General features: G+C 40.0%; 1 long non-coding RNA gene across 1 annotated transcript; it reads right to left on the bottom strand.

The window, feature by feature from the left end:
* Positions 1-6,980: 6,980 nt before the first annotated feature.
* LOC144821725 (uncharacterized) lies at positions 6,981-7,367 on the bottom strand. Its single transcript, XR_013608405.1, has 3 exons — positions 7,319-7,367; positions 7,133-7,213; positions 6,981-7,021 (listed from the first exon to the last, which is right to left on the bottom strand). It is a non-coding gene; the product is annotated as an uncharacterized LOC144821725 (long non-coding RNA).
* Between the last annotated feature and the right edge of the window lie 762 nt (positions 7,368-8,129).

Genomic DNA, 8,129 nt, shown 5'->3' with positions numbered 1-8,129 from the left:
TCATATCTCCTGTTCCCCTTATTGGATTTTTGTTATTTTGGTGTCCTTTGGTTTATAAAATATTACTCCAGTTTTCTTTCCATTTTATAGTTTTTGTTCGACTTTATTACTGTTTTAGTACTGCATAAACACTTTACACAATGTCTCCATGGTACGCGTGTCTGCGCTGTGGTCTATTTACCAGGGAGTTCTGCTCAGGTTAATTTAGTGACTTTAGTGTTTCACTCTAACAAGAACTGTGGTTATTATCTGAGGTGGGTGCTTATTCCCCTCAACTAATATCCCACTTTCTTTCTCATACTTGTTCACAAAGACAGGGGCTAACACAACGTTTGACCTCTTTGACTACTGGCAGATGCCCCTGCAGTGTCCTTTATGATCAAGATGAATCCAAATAAGCGCAGTCTCATTACAAACATTTCGCAGTCCCATTACTTAACTATGATCACTGTGATCAGGTGAGAACCAGTACATAACAGAATGATCACAAAAAATTGCAGAGATGGTTCACTCCTTCAATTCGTACTTGTCTAACCCAAAAGACTAGCTTTATGAACCTACCACATAACAGGTAGCTCACATTAGAAAGAGCAAAGTATAAGGTCTAGAAGAATGGGAATAGTCTTGGCTATTAATGTTATGTATCAAAGGGCAGTTTCAATCCCATCAACAGCCAAATAAAACCAGTCATGGCTACCTCTGTACGGGGCTGGTGCGGTGCGGGGAGGAATGAAAAAAAAAAAAAAGTACCTTCTTTGCTGCCGCCGCACGTGTCTCCTCCGTCCTTGCTCTCTGCCAGCCAATCACAACTCTGCAGGAGCAGCATTGGGATTTGTCTGGGCAGCCTGTTTGGCTGCTCAGGCAGTACCTGGGAGGCTGGGCATGTTCTCTAATGGCGGAGAACATGCCAAATATGCATGACTGTTTGGTCGAACCCAGAGGGCCAAGCTGTCATGCGCACTTAGGGAGGAAGTGCAACCCACTCCTGCTCCCACTGACGGCGGCAAGCCCAGCCCCGCCCCACCTGACCTGGCTGGAGTCCTGTAAAGAAATACAAAATGATAATAACTTCTTGTTATTATCATTTTCTTTTTCTTTTGCACTGCTCAACGAGTAGTGGGGTGATGCTCCTCCACCTTATCAGAGGAGTCGCTACAGAAAAAATCACCTCCAACCATCAATACTTTTTTTTTACCTTTTAACGTCCTCACATTGCATGCTGCCTCAAAAAGTCTACTTCCCACTTTAGTTCAAAACCCTATTACATAATTCAAATAACCATCTCCTTGCTCACGCTCAATCCTCTACATCCCTTACTCTGTCTGAGTGTAACCTGCTCTGTCACATCCCTCTCTGCCTTACTCTCTGTTATTGTATTTCTGCAAATTGTCCACACCTCACTCCTAGATCACACCGTCTCTTTCTTTTAAACCATATTCCTACCATCTAACAATCTACAATCTAACAACAACTAACCTCCCATGGCCTAGCTACTCATCCTACCCACCCTTTGCATTAACCCACACAAATGTTCACTTATTGCTCCCACTAAATTAATATATCTAAAGAAAATTAAGTAAATGCATGGAATAGTTTGATTCTAATCACAATAATCAAAAACCATTGACAATAAAAACCACTGGATTAACCAATAACCGAGAACTTCTAGAGTAGCATCCTACCCACTATAAAGCACTTCAACGCATCGTAAGGGGTAGTAAATGCTATATGAATGCAATTATAATTGATTTGCCAAATAATCCATTATCTGCTACAGAATTTGCAGAGTTCACCAAAAAATAGTTCTTATCTAAAATAGATCAAAAGTTACTAGGAAAAGTGTCAAAACATGGTTCTGCACAAAGGCAGACCCTTTGCAATGGTTAACTAATGGCTATTCCTATACAGGAGATGCACCGTGACACAGGTCACTAGCCAAATGGACTATGGCAACACCCTCTACCTAGGAACCAACGCACACCTCTTACAGAGCTTTTAGACCGTACAGATCGCTGCAGCCAGACTTATCCTCAGCCTTCCCCATCAAACCCACATCATACCCCACCTCAGGCAACTCCACTGGCTCTCCACACAGAAGAGATGCCAATTCAATCTGCTTACCCACACACACAAGGCTCTACACAATGAGGACCCACCTACATTAACCACCCCCTGAACTTCCATCAACTGTTGAGAAGACTTTGCTCCACTTCCCTTTCACTTGCCCATACGCCTCACATCTACTGTAGTAGAAGTGGAGGACGCTCCTTCTCCAATTCCGCAGCAAAGACTCGCACCTCCGGATCATCACCTCACTTCTGGGATTCCAAATGGCCCTCAAGACCTGGCTGTTGGAATAAGCCTTCGGGACCTGCAAGCGTCTGGATCCCCTATCAGGTGATTAGCTGCGCTTTATAAATCCTGATCGAATAACTAATGACATTATCATTGCTTATTGCTATATTTAGGTGTTAAACTCGTACTAATGAGGTACAATCTTGACAAGTATTCAATAATACATGTGGAAATGACAAAATAGCGAGCTAGTACTGTCGCAGATGTGCTACATTATGACTCATAATTTGCCTTTTCTTGCTCTATAATTTTGTCAACCCTGCTGCCTAATCTAATTTGGTCCTCAATTACTGCATAATTCCAGTGGCTAATTAATCTATCAGTGTGTTTTGCACATGACTGTTAATTCAAATAGCATGGATTCCCTCACTGGTTAGTGCTGTTTTGCATGACATAGTTGGCAGTGCCTACTGTTTCTACACGACTGGAGTTTAACCTGTGCAGAATAAATACAACTATAGTCTTATGTTGGATTGAGAGGAAAGAACGCCTAGGGCAAAGCATGACCCAATCCACTCTATGCTGCTCGATGTGCTTCTTACCACAAACATGCATAAATTTCCAAATCTAATGTGATTTTGCTTCTCCATTCCCTATATTTACGATGGTTATGTCAGTTGAAGTGCATCGTATGTAGTATGTCGAATAATTCAAAAACGTGTAAAAACAGAAAATAAACATAATAAAACAAACAACACAAAAACTGAAAAAACTCACTAAAATAAAGAAAATATTTGTGCCTAACAAAGAAAAACACACATACCTATAACTTTATTCGATTGTTGAAAAGCAATCATAAAAGTATACATAGAAAAAAAATGTCATTAAAATCTTTAAAAGGAAACACATTTACAATTTCTCCGTGGCGTACAAAAAATTCATCAATTGCGGGGAATTAAAAATCCATAGTATTATAAATTCAAAAGTGCATTTATGCGATCATACTTTTCCTACTGCGCATCACATTTTTCAAATATGGTGTAGTTGTTGCAACACACAGATGATTATCAAGATATTGAATACTAAGCATGGCCACACGGCATTGACGGTGGCCCATCTCTCTCAGGAATGGTAGTAAAACATTATATCTAATCACATCATAAAATTTACAGAAGAGAAAAACATGTATAGTATTCTGAAGTGAAGTGTCATCACAGGGACAGGGAGGTAAATCATGCATCCAATTATTTACTGTAGGGAAACTAACCAATCTATGGAAAGTTCCAAATCTAAAGCAAGACAGTAAGAATCTTTCATAATTAATAGCACATAGATTAAATAGGGCTGAATATTAAAAGTCGTTAATATCATTTGATGTTGCAGAACAGAGGGTTTTAAGACCTCAGTTGTGACTCTTAAAGAATCCAAGAAAGCTAAACCCTCCCTCTTTAAGTCTTTACGCGAAATAGCCGAGATATTAGTAGGGTTTAAAAAATAATCCGATTTTCCAATATCTTTTAAAAAATTAGAAACGTAACTCAGCCACGGTATCCTCATGGCTCCCTCTAGTTTTAGAATACCTGACAAAATATCTCTGTTAAGCTTTGTAGCTTCTTGTGTCCACAGCCTGTGCCATAATAGTACAGGCTCCAGCTTAATTAGATCAGATATAAAAGCAAGACCCAATTCTGCATGACAGTTATAATTGGGGGTACTCTTGGGAACCGCAAGGATAAACTTTAGGAAGGAGTTTTCCACCACCTGGATAGGTGTGGGGTCAACAAAACCCCATACCCCACTGCCATAGGTAGCACCAGACAAACATTTAGCTTTATAGATCTTAATTAGCTCCACAAGTGGTCTAGTGCCTAATATCTTTGAGAAGGTCTTGAGAGCGGCCGTCTATTGAATCAAGGCAAGTTTTTTTGCTGACACGGCCTGCGACCAGGACTCACTCTGAGTAAAAAGTATCCCAAGATAGGAAAACTGCTTGGTAGATTCAAGCTTCTGTCCTGCTATAAATATGGCCCTCTTAGATTTACAATGCCTGCCGCAGTGCATAGTAAAAGTTTTGGTTGTATTAACTTTTAAACCCAGCTCATTCATGAAGTGGAAAAAGCTATCTACCACACGCTGTAATCCCACTTGAGTACGTGACATAAGAACAGCGTCCTCAGCGTACAACAGCGCCGGGATTGGGCGGCAGGCTACGTATGGGGGATCAAAACTATTGTTGCACAGATCTTTTTCCAATCCGTTTATATACAAGTTAAAAAGGAAAGGGGCCAGGATGCAGCCCTGTCTGACCCCACTCCTAGTTGGAATTTTATCGGTGCGTTCCCCCTTTAGGCCAAAGCGAACGCGGGCTGAAGCGTCGCTATAAAAACGTTTAAGATAATAAATAATATTTTCTTCAACCCCAAGTTGTCCCAGTAAGATCCATAGTTTAGAATGGATCACGCAGTCAAATGCGGCCGAGAGGTCAACGAAGGCCAAGAACAGGTTACCCTTCTTGGCACTTGTGTACTTCCCAACCAGCATTAATAAGTTTAGACCTTTGTTCCACTGTCCCTAAACCAGAGCGGAAGCCATACTGGAGATCAGATAAAATAGAGTTTTCTTCTGCCCACACCAGAAGCGGGTCCAGGATTATTCGACCCGCTATTTTGGTAAAGGAATCTAAGAGGGAAACGGGCCTGTAACAACCCGGATCTTGTCTATCCCCCTTTTTATAAATAGGGACTATTACAGATTCCACCCAGGTGGGCAGAAAGTCTGAAACACAGCTAGCATTAAGCACCTGCACCAGGAGAGGGCCCCACAAAGAAGGGGTAGTCTTAAAGATATCTATGGGGACACCATCCGGGCCGGGGGCCTTATCACCCTGGCTTACACATAGGGCTTTTTCAACTTCCTCCAAGGTAAAACACAAGTTTCTTGAGGTGGGGTATTCAGAGGGAGATATCATAGAACCCACTTGTCCCTCGCCCTCATACATACACTCTAGAAAGTGCCTAATCCAATCAGATTCAGGAATTGCTATTTTCAGCTTCGGACCAACCTCTTCCCTAAGACACATACCTCATAACGTGTGTAACCGTGGGTAAAAAGGATCTGACAAACTGCATGCTCGAGCAAAGCAATTGAAAAGTGCATCCAGGTAACACATATGTTATTGAAAAGGATAAGGTACTAGGCATCAGGACACACATGCAAATATAAAGGACTAACACATCAACCACAGCATGTAAAATGACTGAACATACAGTGAAGGTATCAACCTAGGCAGTAGAAGGAAACTTGCCCACGTAATAGTGGTAGGACAGGGACAAACCACTTCCAACTAAAGGCACTTTTTATTAAACATAAATCAACAAAACATAATTACAAATATGAAGTTAAAAAACATGTAATCATACAAATCAGATACAGAAATAAACCAATTGGTGGTCGTTAGATAAATATGGAACAAATTACTTTATAAAGTAAAATACATAAAAAAACAATAATTCATAAAAGACACATATGTACTCTCTATAAAAAACATATAATGAGTATTTTGTCGACGTGCGTTTCGGCGACCAGCGCCTTCTTCAAGACAGAAACTCAAAATACCTAAAATTGAAATCACAATTAGTGACACAAATTAAAGTTAAAAAGATTTTTTGCTTTTTCAAAGAAACAACAACAATCAATGCATAATCCTCAAACAAGTATGTACAGTCATAAATTCATGAATACAATGCACATTAATAGGAAGTGGGGGTAGTCCTATATATTGAACAAGCGATTCCCAAGTTACGGGAAATACAAAGCGAATCCTCAGTGCTCATAGTAAATAGAAATCACAACATGAGGATAAATTACCCAAAGGCACGGTCAGTAATCATTTGTCCCTAGACTGATAAAGGCATGAAGGACAGATTTAAAAGAGAAACGGATAGGAACAGGGAAAGTCTCAACTAATATCCCATGTTTATATGTTGGACTGACCTATCTGTTAAAATAAATACTCCATCTTGCTTGCATGTTTAGAGAATTGGAGTACAGGCCATGAGCCGTGTTGAAACGTCTTTAAGGTCTAAATTTGGATGTAAAGCCTGAAAAAATATAAATAAAGGGAATAAACGGTGCTGTACTTACTTCCAAGCTACAAAGTTCTCTAAATTTCATTTTCATTAGATGTATGAGTTATTACGATTTTCTATCACTGCAGGAGAGTCTAATTTTGAGATAGAAAGGTAAGCTTCTTGATAAAAATGAATTGATGATGGAAGCTGTGAAAAATAAGAATAGCGAGGTTTGAAAGAAAAAACTTGTAATTTATAAATTACATCTTGACGAACCAATAATTAAGGGGAGCACTACATTATTTATATGAACATAATAAAAATGAGATACACGAATCGGTAAATAAAACAACCTGGGCTATACGTGAATTAATACTCAATAGTGCCTACGCCTCCACCTGGTAACTGGACAAAATAATCTGCAATACAACTTGTGGTAAAATAGTGCTGAAAGAAATAAACAAAATGAGCCCAATTTAATAGTTTATCCATCTGTTGCAATATGAAAAGAGCAATGTGGCACACGATACATTGTGTTTAAACTCGTAAAGTCTTCACACAAACTCCATACCTAATGTTAGCACGGATATTCCTGTAAGCTGGATTCTGTGCCAGACGAATGTTCTAAATTTGCAGTGTCAGGATTTAGACAAATACTGAAAGGGAAAAAAATTTTAAAAACGTGTTGGTGATCTAACATTCTCAAACCCGGGGACTTGTCAAAAATAAATAAACCCTCATAAAAAAGACGAACAGGCACGGCATACCTTTGGATGAGTAATGAAGTCGTTTAGACATGGACTGGCCGAGATCGACTGGATTAAGATCAATAGATTTGTAAACCAGTCCTAAAATGGAGAAGAGAGAGAAAAGGGGGCCGCCAGATTAACACAAACGAGCAAAAAGGCTTGACCATGTCAAACGCACTAAGCTCGAAAAATTTCACAACTTACCTGAGGCGCGCAGCGTCCTAGCGTGTGGAGGCGGGTCGGCAGAGTGCTCTCGATTGTGCTGATTGCACCAAAATAGCCTGCACTCAAAGCCTACGCCTATATATACACACAGGTGTAGATGCTAAAACGGGGTCACCTGACACTGATGCGTGTCTAGTTAATGAAGCTAAAAAACGGACTGGCAGCTTACAAGGTTACTGCTGTCATTTCAAAACGAGTTAGTCACAATGATGATCATAAAGGAAAAGGGGGGGGGGCACGATAAAAAACGAAAAGGGGAATAGACAAGAACTAAAATAACTAATTGGAAACATAATAAAAGACACAATACAAGCAAAAATACTTGCTGTACTAGACCCAATAATTGGTATAATGGTACAGAATGCTGCAATAAAGGGGAAAAAAATATAACTGTAATTAATACTTATATTGGCCCTAATTTATGTAATAGCGTTTTCCCAAGGAATTTCGCTGTTGAGGCCTGAGTGGAAAGTATTCAAAGAAAATATCCAAAAAACCTCTCGTTTTTTCCGGATGCTCTCGCCACCTCTTTCATCTGGCATATTGATCTTTTCCAATATGCGCCAAATGAAATCATTTGGGCCATGTCCGTGGTCAGTGAAGTGTTTGACCATTGGTGCTGTTGTCTTGCCAGTTCTAATTGCTGAGCGGTGTTCTGTGAGGCGTATGTGGATGGGCCTGGCCGTTTCACCCACATACCCCAGGGAACAGGGGCACTGCAGGAAATAGACAACATTTGATGTTTTGCAATTCCACATATTTTTGGCTTCAAATGTGTGGCCATTATGAG

The sequence above is a fragment of the Lissotriton helveticus genome, chromosome 2_2 (assembly GCF_964261635.1).
Source record: "Lissotriton helveticus chromosome 2_2, aLisHel1.1, whole genome shotgun sequence".
Lineage (NCBI taxonomy): Eukaryota > Metazoa > Chordata > Amphibia > Caudata > Salamandridae > Lissotriton > Lissotriton helveticus.
This window is presented reverse-complemented; position numbering and strand designations above follow the sequence as displayed.